At 36.3% G+C, this 15,219-nt stretch overlaps 1 protein-coding gene and 1 non-coding gene across 13 annotated transcripts in view; both read left to right on the top strand.

The window, feature by feature from the left end:
• COP1 (COP1 E3 ubiquitin ligase) overlaps nt 1-15,219 on the top strand; it is a 237,358-nt gene that overhangs the window by 202,170 nt on the left and 19,969 nt on the right. The gene's annotated exons all lie outside the window — the stretch shown is intronic.
• LOC123280942 (small Cajal body-specific RNA 3) lies at nt 7,857-7,997 on the top strand. Its single transcript, XR_006520243.1, has one exon. It is a non-coding gene; the product is annotated as a small Cajal body-specific RNA 3 (non-coding RNA).

The raw sequence follows: 15,219 nt of genomic DNA on the forward strand, positions 1-15,219 counted from the left end.
GCATTTTAAAACAACCTGAGTCTGTCTTCAAATAATATTATACACTACTTCAAAGGTAGTATAAGACCTTATAACAGTGTATTTCCAATTCCTTCACGTTATCCTTTGTGCTGTTCTTGTCATGTATTTTACTTTTACACATGTAAACAGATTACGTTACTATTTTTTATAGTATCATTTCATGCAATTAAAAATAAAAGAGTAAATGTTATTTTACCTTAATTTTATTTCCAGTGCTCATCATTTATTTGTATAAATCCAGATTTCTGGCCCACATCGTATTCACTTTATATGTGGGATGCCTACCACAGCATGGCATGCCACGCAGTGCCATGTCCGCACCCAGGATCCAAACTGGTGAACCCTGGGCCATTGAAGCAGAACGTGTGCACTTAACCACTGCGCCACTGGGCCGGCCCCTGTTTTTTTTTTTTTAAAGATTGGCAGCTAAGCTAACATCTGTTGTCAATCTTCCTTTTTTTTCCTTTTTCTTCTTCTCCCCAAAGTCCCCCAATACCTAGTTGTTTATTCTAGTTGTAGGTCCTTCTGGCTCTGCTATGTGGGACGCCACCTCAGCATGGCTTGATGAGTGTGCCCAGGATCCAAACCAGTGAAACCCTGGGCTGCCAAAGCAGAGCGCACGAACTTAACTACTCGGCCACGGGACCGGCCCCTTGAAGTGTGGGTTTTAATGGTGCTTGTCCTGCTTGGTGTTCTAAGTCCCACTTGGACATGGGTTTTGTCTCTGTCATTAATTTTGGAAAATTCTTGGTTATTATTTCTTCTGCTTCATTCTCACTTCCAGAATTCCAATTATTATGTGTATGTTAGCCTACTTAATATTGTCCCACAGCTCTTGGTTAATCTGTTCTGTTCTGTTTTATTTTTTTTTTTTTTACTCTTATTTCCCTTTGTGTTTTAGTTTGGGTGATTTCTATTGCCCTATCTTCAGGTTCACTTATTCTTTCCTCAGCTCTGTCAAGTGTACTGATCATATCATTAAAGGCATTGTTCACCCTGTTACTGTGTTTTTTATTGTTAGCATTTCTATTTGATTCCTTCTCATAGTTTAAATCTTTCTGCTGAAATTGCTTATCTGATAGTATATTTTTTCCTACCTTTTTCATTAGACTCTTTAACACATTAATCATAATTATTTTATTTCAAATAGTCCCATCATCTGTGTCATACCTGAGTCTGGTTTGATGATTGCTTTGACTTTTCAGACTGTTTTTTTCCCTGAATGCTTTGTAATCTTTGGTTGAAAACCAGACATATTGTATGGGACATTTGATACTGAGGTAAATATTTTTCATGCTTGGAGATAAACATGCTTTTCATTCCGCAGACTTTCAATGTGGGGTTTGTGTTAATTTAGTCATGATTGTTGTTTTGAAGTTTGTTGTTGTTGTGATTATCCTCAGTACACTGCAAGTTTCCATTTTTCCTATTAATACTTTGTGTTTAGAATGTGGACTACTTTGTTAGAGGAATATTCTCGCTGTGTTCTTTCTGTTGGGTTTTCAGTCCTCCCTCTTCACTGTTTCCCAGAAGGAATCTGTCTCTTGCAGCAGTCCTTCCTGTATTCCTTTGGGTTTTTTCCTCAGTGCTTGTTAGGTGGTGAGGGTGGTTGTGGGAGGAGAGATGTTCTCTGATGTTCTGATTAATCCTCAGTCTGAGGCAGATACTGTGAACCTATTTCTTGGGGGTGTGGACTTCCCAATTATTTCTGCCCTTCTTCCAATTGTAATGCTGGATCTGGCATATGGTGCTGCTCCTTGACCAAGAGTAAAGCTTTTTTGTTTCCTGTTCCTCTCTCCCAGCTGCAGTAGGTTTCTACCAGTGCCCTCAGGCTATAATTTTTTTGCCCCTCCCTTTCTCCTACAGACTAATCCTTTTGTTGTGTAGGGAACATAGTAGAGTGGCTCTGGGTGATGTTTAGGGAACAGTTGCTGTTTCCTTCCTCCAGCTAACACCACATGAGAAGTTTTCTCAAGATTCTCTCCAGTCTTTCTTGATGGGGTTCATGGAGGAACAGTTTGCAAAAGGGTGCTACTTCCCTACCCCCAATTTTTATGACTGCAGGGGCCTCACACTCTCATGCTAGCCATCCTGTAGCATTTTGTTAAACTTGAGCTTAATCTTTCTATTGGCTTATCCAGCTGTTTCTGTGTCAGGTAAGCAAATACTCTGGTATTGTCTCTCCCTACAGGTACCAGTTTCTCCTGATTTTATGTTGTTTTACCAGTGATTCAGTTCTTTAATACGTTCAAGAAATGTCATTAATTTATAGTTTTCCAGCTTTTTTCTTATTGTAAGCCTAGGAGCATTGTTCTTTCCAGCTTGTTCAGTTCTCTACTTTTTAACATTTGTATTACTTCTACAGATATAAATATAAGGGTTTTTTAATAGTCACTTTTAATTATCTTAGACTTACTTTTTGCTGTTTAAATTTGTGTGTTGTTAGCTTATTTCAGAACTGTGTTAATAGTAAATAATATTTCATTTCTTATAATATTTTTGGGATGATTAGCCTTTCTTGAAGTATGGCTTATAATATGTATCCATCTGTGACCAACGCCTCCCAGCCCCGCCGCTAGACTGAACATATATCATTCAGTATAGTGACAAAAGTAATCTCAATTACAAAAGATAATTAAGTCTCTGAATTGTCAGTAGCAATGAAATCATCTACTTGAAATTTGTTTTCTAGCCTTCATACAAATTTAGCCAAGGGCACGAATTTTTAAAATATGGAGGAAATATTTAGGCTATCCAGAAGTTTTGATATGACGTGATCTTAACCATTAAGAACTTTTTAATTTTTTAGTCTCAAATAAGGAATGTTTCTATAAAAATTTGCCAGACTTCTTATATGCAACTGACAGATATGAAGATATATTTATGCCAATTTGGCATTCTACTTATGAACCCAGAGGATTGCTATAGAAATTCAAACAATATAGACTATTGCTGTGTTTTATTATAACTTGTAAAATGTTGAGGTAGTTTAGTTTTATTAAGCATAGCCCTATTCTTTAGCATTCTGTACATTTAAAATCAAATTTATTTAAGTACGAAGTTTTCACCATTAGAGACTGGAATCTTATCAATGTAAAATCAATTTTGGTATGTATCTAAGCATAAATCTGATGATTTTCTTTTTAATATGTCTTGAATTCATCATTTTTTTCTACCCCTGCTACTCTGCCACTTACTACAAGTTTAGACTTTCATCATTCCCTGCCATTACTTCTGAATAGTGCTAGGCTCTTTTATCTGCACTTGCACTGTTAAAATCCTTCAGTAGTGTCTTGATGGTCACAGAATAAAATCTAAGCTTCTTTATGTGATATTTAATGCCCCCTCTCCTGTCCCTTCATCAGGCCATCACCTACCTCTTCAGCATGATCACCTCCCACTTGCATAGGCCCTTTTTACACTCCAGCAACATTGAACTACTGATAGATCCTCAAACACCCTATGTTGGTTTCTCGTCGTTGTTGTTTAACCTTTGACCTTGCTGCACACTGTGCCCAGATATCCTTTCCTGCACTTCTCTTTGTTACATATTGTAATTCCATTAGACTGGAAGCCCTTTAAGTACAGTGCTGAGTTTTGTAGCCACAAAAATAGTAAAGTGTTCATTGGGTAGATAACTACCGTTAGATTGATCTAGTCTTACCTTTTGCCCTTCATAGAGGTGATTTATGTATCTGATGGGGTATTCTTCACACTTTTTCAGTACTTCTGGTGATAGGGAGCTCCTGTTTCACCAGGAAGCCCATTATATTTTTCTATAACTCTAAATCTTACAAAGTTGTCCCATAAAAACAGCTTTTATCTCTTCTTCCCATCACCTAATAAACAGTAAATGTTAAAAAAATGTGTAATGTTCAAGAACTCCACGTACAGTAAAAGTCATCATTTTCTGAATTAATTTTCATCGTGTTAACCGACTGTTTACCTCAGTTTTACTTTTATCCTTTGGGGGTATAATGTCACTTGAAAATGTAGGCGAAGAGTTCAAAACTGCATTTTGTGAAGTTGTACTGATTTCATGTATATGGACTAGTTTAAAATATGAGAATGGGAGGATGAGAGTAAAGAGAAGAATAGGACATTTACTAGTATATGTAAACTACACTAGTACAGTAACAGCCCAGTTCTCAGCTTCTCGTTCTATTTCATTTTAAATTCTCATAGATTTCCATTTGTGAAGTTAACTTTCATACTAAATTTCTGTGAACCGTTTGTGTAATTCAAGTTCCAGTATTAAATTTAATATCTTTTTTAACCAAATAAATTTATATAGATTTGTAAAAGCATTACAAATAAGCTTTACATGTATAATTATTCTCACTAAACTCAAAAACTTACTTAGGTTAAAAATTCTTATTTATCTTGGTATTCACTTTGCCTTGCATGAAATCTGGTAAATTGGCACACAATTTTTTTTAAAAAATGAATAAGTAAATCTTTCCTCTCCACTCCCTCTCACCAGCCCCATGACCAATAGCAGAAAAACACACATTTCTCCTTTCTCTGAGTTCAACATTTATAGACAGGTTCCAATATCTATACTAGTTTTTTTCAAAGTATGGTTTACTGATCATCTACTTTGAAATTACTAATTCCCTGAGGTATGTATTAAAAATGCAAATTTCTAAACCTCAGATTTAATAAGTTAGAGTTTTGAGGGTGGGACTCAGGAACCAACATTTTGTTATTGTTGTTTTTTCTTTATGGTATGCATAGTTCTCTTTTTTCATTTTACTAAATAGCCTATAATTACATGGGAGAAGCAAAGATTCTATCCCTGATACATCCTGTCTTGATCCCACCTGTGAGAATTTGTAGAGCTCCAACAGTGTTTCCATCTGGGACGAAAAAGAAGTATTTCCAAAGTGTTTCCAACAATAGCTGCTACAGACTTGTTCTTCCTTTCATGGGAGTAATTAGGTACCGTCTCAAGACCTTCTAAGAGCCACATAAGGAGGCTCCCCAAGATCTTTTTTGAAGTTCGTCACTTTGGAAGATGTAAAGACCAACTCCAAGGGAAAGATTGGATAATAGGCTGGAGCTTGTTGATCTCCTCAACAGCAAAAATAAAGGCTAGAACATTCTTGTAGTGCTTGTAGTACATCAGGATCTTAAAGCTGGAGTCAAAGATCTGTCTCCCAGAAGGCAGTACGTCCTGATGTTTCATCAGCCAAATTTGACCAAATGTTTACCAATTTATTATAAAGGATACAACTCAGGAATAAGCAAATAGAAAAGATGCATAAGGAAAGGTGTTGGTGGGGATGGTGGTGTGGGGCTTCCATGCCCTCTCTGGGCAAGCCACCTTCCCATCACTTTAATGTGTTCACCAACCCGAAAGCTCCAGAACCTCCATTTTTAACACCGTGCCCATGGGATTCCTGTGTAATGAAGTGCTATAAAATACCAGTTTTAGAAATTTCTTCTTCTATTTGTTTTCTAAGGATTTGTTGAATTAACAAAATAAATTTTATCTAACTAAATTTTCAAAGACCCTAAATGACCATAGAAAGAAGTGAGGTTAATTTAAATCAGACAGTGAGCTCTTTGGGAATTTATTGTGTACAACCAAAAGAAATTTATTATAACATGCTATTCCTTTGATTTTTTTTCTTTCAACCTTTGACATATTAACATCCTTGTTTCCTTTTGGCTTTGTCATTCTTCGAAGTCATTTAAGCCTAAAACTCCCAAATTATTATTGTTGCATCTCTTTGTATCTTCCCTGTAATTATTCATCAAACAACAATAATAGTTTCTTTGAAATATCTCCTATATTTGTCTCTTTTCATTCATTTGTACTTTTCATCTCCTCATTCTTGTTCCTTCCTCCACCCCACCCTGCCGTAGGTTAAATCCCTTTATATCCCCTTCAGTCTACCTTTGTACACTGCTACCACATGTCCTTAATCAGTACACAGAGAATTCAGATAGAGTCAGACCTTGCTTATTAAATTGACCCCTAGGTCATTCAGAAAAGTTTCTTTCAAACTCAGTATTTATATGTCACTACAACTTGTATATTTGACCATCATTAAAAATTAGGGGAAAATTTGATAAATGTATTACTGAACTTGTCAATTATTTTATCTGTTTCACTTCAAATACCTTTATCTAATTTAAAAATTGTATTTTACTCTTACTGTTAAATATGATCCTTAAGAAAATCCAATTCCAAGTGTAGAAAAAAATACAATAGTAGAAATGATCCAAAAGTAGCTCAGATTTCAAATTTTGTAGTAATTAATTAGGAAATCAGCCTTTAAAATAAATATAGATTAATCATAGTGTAATTTTTAAAGGTCACTCCTCTCTCTGCTCCTTTAATTATTCCTCTTTCCTCATGTGTTTGATCTTAGGCATCATATCTAAACTATCACCTGTGTTCTAGATTTTCAAGAATCTGGCATAATGCTCCTTGTCCGACCTTCTTCCTATTTTCTGACACAAAACATCTATGAAGAAAGTTTCTGAATTGTTCTGTACTGTTCCTATTCTTAACTCTGAACTTGTGCTCCTGTTTGTTCCTCATATATTTCTATCTTGTCCTTTCTCTCCTACTTATCTGAATCTGTCATCCTTTCTCAACCCAATCCCTACTTTTCTATTCCTCTCTTAACCATTTTATCTCCTTGATTTCTGGTTTCTCATGGCTACTGATGCATCTGTAGAAAGTACTCTACCAGCTGCCATTAAAGTATATTCTTCTCTAATTGTACTTCTTTAGTGTTGCCCCAGGTGTATTCCTTGCTTCTACAGTACTTTGAGAGTAGAAAATATCAACAGCAGCTGCCTTAATAAGATCTACTTAGTTTTCTAGAAAAGAATTAGAGATAAGTTAAAATTTAAGTCCACTTAACTTGGAGAGCCTACTTTATGTTTTTAATCTAGTTCGTAAGATCATAACTCTGGTGACTAGAATGATAGAATAGTATAGTCATACTTGAGACAACAACCCTTTAATTTTAAAGAAATTTAGGTTATAGTATTTTAATAAGAATAACTGCCACTTATTTGTTTGCTGCCTGTAATATGCCAGTTCCTTTTTGCTTAGATACTTTACTGTGTTTTCCTTGAGTCTTCATAAAAATTCTATGAAGTACCTAAGATTATCTATTTTATAGTTGAAGAAATTGAGTGTCTGAGAGGGTTAAAGAGTACTATGGCAGAACCAAAATTGCAGGGCTTCATGTTGTAAATTCATTGTTGTTTGTACCTTGTTACATGCTATCCCTAAAATAGTGCAGAACTCCTGAAACAGCTTTGCCAGAATATTCTGGAGGAACTTGGAAATGGTGCCTTTGGAAATACACAGTGTCATGCTCAGAGGTCCACCTCAATATTAATCAGCAGTACAGTCATTTTTCCCTGTCAGAGATGCCATTGCAAGCATCCAAGGTCTTAGAGGTATTGACATGGGAGGGAAGTTGTAGGTGTCTGGAGGTAATATTTGAGTGCTGTGTGGCAAGGAAAATCACGTTGACTAGGGCTGCTTGGTAAGACGAGAGGAGACTTTGGAAGGCATTGAGAATGAAGGAAAGGTGGTGAATGTATGTGATATTTTTGAGTATCTCAATCCTTCCCTTGTACATGTTCATTACAACCTTTTCTCCCTGAAAAGATCACTTTGACCTTGTATTCTAAATGTGCCTTTTTAATGGTTCTTTTTCTGTTATCTGGATCCTGGGTTTTTTTTTTTTAATAGTTTATTTGAATGCATTAAAGTGTATTTAAATGAGAATTTGATGCAGTCAGGAAGTTGGTATAGAAAAGACTGGATAACAAAAGTCTTCTTAATGATGAAGCACAACAAAAATGGAACCTGCAGGAACTAACCATGTAGACAAATGAAAAAATGTCTTTTGTCTACAAATTGCAGTGATCCTACATAAACATGGAGGTCTCTGTCTGGCTTAGGACAGATGGCTAAGTCTGATCGTTCCCCTCCATACAACCTTTAAAACCAACACTCAAAGTCCCGCTCTCCTTGCCATCTTGTTTAATATCTCTGCTGATTAAGTGTACTGGATTTATTAATAGACAAACATGTGAGGTTACTTCTACATCCATCTTAACTGGTTTTTGAGGTTTCTTACGGTTTTTGAAAATAGGTTATTGTTTGTTTGTTTGATTAAAGGACCCACAGCCAGGAAGTGAAATGAATACAGAAATATTATTTTTCTGAGGGGCTACATTAGCTTAATTAATCCAGGGTTATGAGAAAGGTTAATCAATATTTTAGTTATAAAGAAGCTAATCAGAGGTACCTCCCATGAAATTTTTCTCATTAAGAATTGATTTGTCATTAAGAAAGTGACTTTTCCAAAATACAGTTTATGTAATCTTATAAGTCTGTAACCAAATTTCAGAAATGATCATTTCCAGGGAAGAGCTGGCTACTAACTATTAACTTCTTGGTACTAAATTTGAAATCTTAGTTTTTCATGGTGTATGTTCTGCTGTAAGTTGAGGGAGTGGCACGGAGCGGGGGGGGAGCTGCAGTGGCATTTCTAATGCACTGAGGTGTGGTAACAGCACCAGAGTGCCAAGAAATGTAGTATTTTCCTTGTGTTTTTAAATCCTTTATAGTGCGCCCATCTTTTTGAGTCTATTGGCTGCCATGTTCTTCTGTTTCTTCTTCCGTGTAACTGCACGTGTGTCCTCACCCTTTGCTGCCATATCGTATGTGCCCCTTAAAACTATGTTCTCCACAAACTCTAGTCAATGTAGCAGATGATGGCTGGCTTCTACTCAGATCAGATGTGTGACTATAGGAATCCAGTGATCCTCGTACATAACAAATCAAAGCTGATTATGTTAACTAAAGCTGAACTTAAATCTGAATATAAATTTGAATATGAGTTATTTTGTACACTGCACCAATACCGTTAGTTGCACATCCTTCTTTGGCTGTTTGAGCTTTTCTGGAAGGTCAGACTTTGATCCTCACAATATAAATTTTAAATCCCATTATAATATAAGATGGATATTTACTATGTCTACCTATATTATTATACTTAAAAATTGGGTGGAACTATATTTTTATGGCCAAGGATATGCTAAAATCAGGGACAATAAGGTATGTAATGGTAGAGTTGTACTAGTTTTTTATGATAGGTTGATGCCTGTGCCTGTTGTTAAATATTTTTAATATCCACCCCTGAGAACAGCTGGTATTGTGTGTGCTCTAATTGTGAACACAAGTTCCTTTGGATACCAAATCAAAAGATTAATTCTTTTTTTTTTTTTTTAAGATTTTATTTTTCCCTTTTCTCCCCAAAGCTCCTTGGTACACAGTTGTATATTTTTAGTTGTGGGTCCTTCTAGCTGTGGCATGTGGGACGCCACCTCAGCATGGCTTGATGAGTGGTGGCATGTCCGCACCCAGGATCCGAACCAGCAAAACCCTGGGCCGCCAAAGCGGAGGGCAAGAACTTAACCACTCGGCCACAGGGCCAGCCCCCAAAAAAGATTAATTCTTAACAGAAAAAAAAGTTTGGGGCAGGGAGAAAACGTGAGGTTCTGGTGATTCTGGTGGAGGTGAATCTTCTTCCTTTTCCTTCCTCTGTGTGTGTGTGTGTGTGTGTTGGTCTACACACATGTATCCTTCTAAACTGATACTTAGACATGATTTCCGACTACTTTGAAGTCTGAGTTGTTGACGTATTAAGTTAGCCTTTAGAAATGGTAAAGCTTCTTAGAAGAAGCTCTACAAAGAAAATTGTACTTGCTAGACCAATCTATATGTGTACATGGCTCTTTTGCCAGAGAGAGAAGCAGTTTATACCAAAATATTTTTAACGAATGCTAATGTTCATATTTATTTGGTAGAGACAGATTCCAATGGTAAAATTATTGGGCTGATATATTTTGTTTATATTCATGATCATATTAAGCTCTTTTTTTAGATAACATTTGAATTTTATATGTACTCGTGTCTTCTGTTCAGTTTATACTACCCCTTTTAAAATCTCGTCATAAGGTATAGGAAGTGTCCAACACTTAGAGCACCATGAGTTTGCCATAAAAAAATCTGGTCCACCTTGTCTTAGAATGATTATAAAAAATCTTCAGTATGGAATGTTTCCATTATTTATTCAGAAAAATCTATTTATAAAGCTTAAGAATTTTGGAATTGAAAATATGTCAAGCTACCAAATCTAGAACTCCTTTTGATTAGCAGTATAGTTCATTTCCTTCTATTAGGTAAGTTAGTTAAGAGCTGGTATTTGTTTGAATGAATCAAAAAAATTGAAGTATATGAAGATAATATGATATTTTATTGAAATAATGACCCCATTATTCTATTAATCATAGATTGTGACTATATCTATTGATATTGATCTTTATAGTTTAGGATTAGAAAGGGATTTGGCATTCCTAAGCAAGGATACCAGTGGGGAGGAAAGAGAAGATTTGGGTTTAACTGGATGATCTTGAAACTGTTCCCTTGTGATAAAGAAACTCCTATCTCCCAGATCTTAGATTGGGATTTTGGGGGAAGGTAGTGGCCTGGCAAGCCTTATATACTGACTGTAGAACGTTCTCTCTCTCCTTGGTTCTGTGGCCCAGCCCTTTCCTCTAATGACATCCCTTGAAATCATACTTAAAGGGAAATATAATAGACAAAATTCTGCATGCAAGAAGGCTTTTAAGAATCTAGGTATGTAAGATTTGAAATGTAATATCTATATATAATGTATGAGAGCCAAGACTCCCCTGTCCATGTCAAATGCTCACCTAAGACCCCTTCCTCCTTCTGTTCTGATTTTGAATATTCATGTCGGCGCAAGGCATGTGACAAGCTTACTGAATCAATATGCTGCACATCAACGACTGGTGTATTGCATCAGTCTTCACAAGTGGATTTGTAGCTTTGCTGTTCCATAGGTGTGGCTTTGAACAAATTAAGTCTCTCTAAGACCATGTTTTCTCTTTGTAAATTGAGGATAAAAATAGTATTTTCCTCAATAGGTTACTGTGTGGATTTAGTGAAATAATTTGTATAAAGTCCTTAGCACAGTAACTAGCCATAGTGCTCAACAAATGGTTATGTGATGATGATAGAAGTTTGGTTTTTTTTTTTTTTACTATCTCTGTAAGATAGTAAAATGAGACAATGGTAAAATGAGAATATTAGGTCACAAAGTTGTTTATTATCTGTCTTGCAAGTACAATTCAAACAACTAATTCACTCAAGCTTAGATCCTTTGTAGAATGCAGGGAGAGCTAATTGTAGCATTTTAGTTTAAAGAGTAAGACCTCTTATTGATAGGTTGTGATTTTGTATTCATTCTTTTTTAGACATATTTACCTATATTTTTACCAAGTCAGTTCTGAAAAACCACATGCTGAAAGAAAGGTCAAGGACAAAAACTGTTGGGTTTACAAATGGCATTTATTTAAAACCTTTAAAGATCATCTTGGGGGCTGACCCCGTGGCCGAGTGGTTAAGTTCATGCACTCCACTTTGGCGGCCCAGAGTTTCTCTGGTTTGGATCCTGGCACCGCTTATCAGGCCATGCTGAAGCCATGCTGAGGCAGTATCCCACATAGCACAACCAGAGGCATTTACAATTAGAATATACGGCTATGTACTGGGGGGCTTTGAGGAGAAGAAGAAGAAGAAAAAAAAAGAACATTGGCAACAGATGTTAGCTCAACTGTCAATCTTAAAAAAAAAAAAGATCATCTTGGAACCTGTGTTTGAATAGCTTTGTGTGGGCTCTCACATATTACCCACATCAGCGTAGATTTGTGTCTATATTAAGGTAAATGAACACTCTGGTCAAATTGGGGGACTCTCCTGATGAATCAAATCCAGACAAAAATGAAATGCTTGTAACTCCGAGATCCAGAAAGAATAGAAGCTTGATCAAAGAAGAAAATCTATTATAAAGTGGTTTTAATAGAAGAATGATTATGCATATCAAGAAAGCCACTATGGCTCAATAAGTTAAACGACAAAAATGCCAGCACTTCAATTATTTTCTCTCTTTTGTATTTAAATCAGAGGGTACTGTGGGGAAGTATATGAAGACTTTGGGATGGTTTGAAGGAAGTAAGAAGGAGTGGAGAAATTGGACAGTTGAATAGTATCGCTTAACAGAGCATTGATGGAAGAAAAACTGTTAAGAATCTCTGCATATTATATTTGCATCTCATCTCAAGGGAGAGGAAGAGGATGTTCATAAGGCAACTGTATATATATCATGCATAAACAGAAAAGCTGAAAGGGCAAATTCATTTGAAAGTGTTCTGAGGCTGCAGGATCCTGAGTGAAAATCAGATTTGACTGTACACAGAGTCTGTGAACTCCCACATAAGGAAAAAAGCCATTGTGATTTTCAGTCGTTGTGTTGCATTTTGAATACAAGTATTACCACCCTTCCACCTCCCCCCAAAGAGAGAAAACACGAGGCAAAAGCCCTACTTCTAGGTCTGTAATCTTGATATGAAAAGAGCCTAAAGTATTTGTGGTCTTTTATTTGCAGTGACACTCCAGTCATCACTCCAAATTAGCACTCTCTTCTGGCAATGAGAAAGCAAGATAAGTGTTCATAAAAAAGAGAATAACCAAATAAGACAAGAGGCTTTATGGAGAGCATGTTAAGGAATTAACAGATATAATGTAGATCGTGAGTTGTTCTTGTTTGAAGCCTGGTTACCTCAAATTTTTATATACTTCTTCCTTCATATTTATTTGAGGAAGAATATTAAATTCAGCCATCTTCCTCACTGTTCTGTGTCCTCTGGGGGAGTTGTATTTACAAATACTATATGTTGTACTTAGTGATTTACCATTTTCGTTGTCCCAAGTCCTTGTCTAAAGAGTTAAGTGTATATACAGTTTTAACTTGGCAGACACTTTAAGAAGAAAAGTAAGTGCTTATAGCACAAACTGTTGAAGACAGAGCACTTTTTTACCAGCTATCTCAACTGTAGCTCTTGCTTTTAGAGGACAAATGTGAATAGTATTTCAGTGTACTTTACATTTGCCATGTTACTAATAGAGTGTTCTACCACTTGAAGGGGCGATTTGATCTTCAAGATCATATGTGTAGGCTCACTCCACCTCCCATCCCCACAATAAAATTTTCAAGGCACTTAATTCCTTCCTTAGTTCTACAACACAGGCCATAAGTTTGTTTTGGGAGAGGAAATGTTTCTGAATTTTCTGAGATCCTTCTTTGGCAAGGTTCTGCTTTTAAACATCTAAGTTTAGATGGGGGGCGGGGGAGGGATGTCGTTCATAGCTTCTGTCTTGAGTAGTGTTCTGATTAAGAGTACTGGAGTCAGGTTGCCAGGTTTGCTTCCTGTTGCCACTGAATATTAGCTCTGACGCTTTGGGCAAGTTACCAACTTTTCTGTGCCTCAGTTTCTTCTATGAATTCAGAATACTAGTATGTTCTGCATAATATTGTGGAATAAAATTAGAAAATATATGGAAAGTATTGAGATAGGTGGGAAACTCAAGGTAAATGATCAATCAATAAATAATAAATGTTGCTGTCATCATCTTCTACATTTTATACACAAATCCACATAGCTGGACAATTGGACTTGTTTTTAATTTGTCAGATATTAATTTTGCAGTATGCAAAATATATTCTCTGCATTTAGGTGATTTACAACCTAGTAAACATAAACATTTATAAACAAATAACTATGGTATAACCCTGAATGAAAGAAATCCTTATAAGAGAATTACTCCTGAAAGTATTGACCCTAGAGATCAGAGATTACTTCTAATTGGGAAAATTATGGAAGGCTTTATGAAAATATCGGCTTTTGTGCTGAGTTTCATAAAGACATAAAGAGTTTCAGAAGGCTTAAGACAGAGGGAGAGGACATGTCTGGACAGAAGACCATAAACCAGCTTCTGTTTAGTACCAACCAGGCATTATATACTAAGTACTATCTTAATTCAAAATCATCACCATAAATCTTTTAAGATAGGTACTCTTGACCTCTGTTTACGGGTGAAATTGAGGCTCAGAGAGGTTAACTGATTTACCCAAGATAGCACAAGTAAATAAGGAGTAGTAGAGATGGAATTTGAATCTAGGTCTAAATGGCTCTAAAACCCACATCCTTGGCTACACTGCCTTCAGGCTAGAGAATAGTATGAACAAAGGTGTAGGTGAGGGAAACGGCAATAGATGTTTAGGAAACTTCTAAGAGAATAGTCTAAGAAGGTGGGGTAGAAATCTCTTGGGGAATGAGGCTGGAGAGGTACCACATTATATAGTCTTGAATGCCATACCAAAAAAAAGTGTGGGCTTTCTTTTGTATGCATTAGTAAGCTCCTAAAGCCCGCGGTGCGGGGGATGAGACAATCACATGAGAACATTTTCTTTTTTTTTTTTTTTTAAAGATTTTATTTTTTTCCTTTTTCTCCCCAAAGCCCCCCAGTACATAGTTGTATATTCTTAGTTGTGGGTCCTTCTAGTTGTGGCATGTGGGACGCTGCCTCAACGTGGCTTGATGAGCGTTACCATGTCCACGCCCAGGATTCGAACCAATGAAACACTGGACTGCCTGCAGCGGAGTACACGAACTTAACCACTCGGCCACGGGGCCAGCCCCAGAACATTTTCATAGCATGTGCAGAGTACATTGTAATGAGAAGAGATTGAAAGTAGAGTCCAGTTAGCTAGGTTATTAAATAACTTAATCAGTATTTTTTCTGTATTCAGTTTCCTTTTAAAAATGTTAAAGTCAACCTCACATATTACAAATATGTTTAAAGGTATTTCAGTATAATCACTTCAAAAAAGCAACTTTTGCACCTTGTTTGAGGATACAGTTATTTTCTCCCCCCTATTAGCATACAACCTGAAAATCTTTTTTGCTTTCTCCAAGAATTTCACTTGCTTAACTTAATACATGTGAATTGAAGAGCTTTTTAAGGGATAGGATTAAAGAAGATGACTCTAGGTGCTTGAGGGATGGGGATGAGAGGGTGAGACATCACTGAGGCAATAGAATACCAGTGGAAAAATTAGTTCTGTCTTTTCCTTGCCACTGACTCCTTGTTATCCATAAATAAAACCCTAACTCTGGTCTTGGAGAATTAGTTTGCATATTTGCCCCAACCTGTTGTTCTCATCTCATCAGCTGATACACAAGCTGATTAACAATTTCTCATCATCCCAAAACACCATTTTTTTCCAA

Source organism: Equus asinus, chromosome 25, assembly GCF_041296235.1.
Source record: "Equus asinus isolate D_3611 breed Donkey chromosome 25, EquAss-T2T_v2, whole genome shotgun sequence".
Classification (NCBI taxonomy): domain Eukaryota; kingdom Metazoa; phylum Chordata; class Mammalia; order Perissodactyla; family Equidae; genus Equus; species Equus asinus.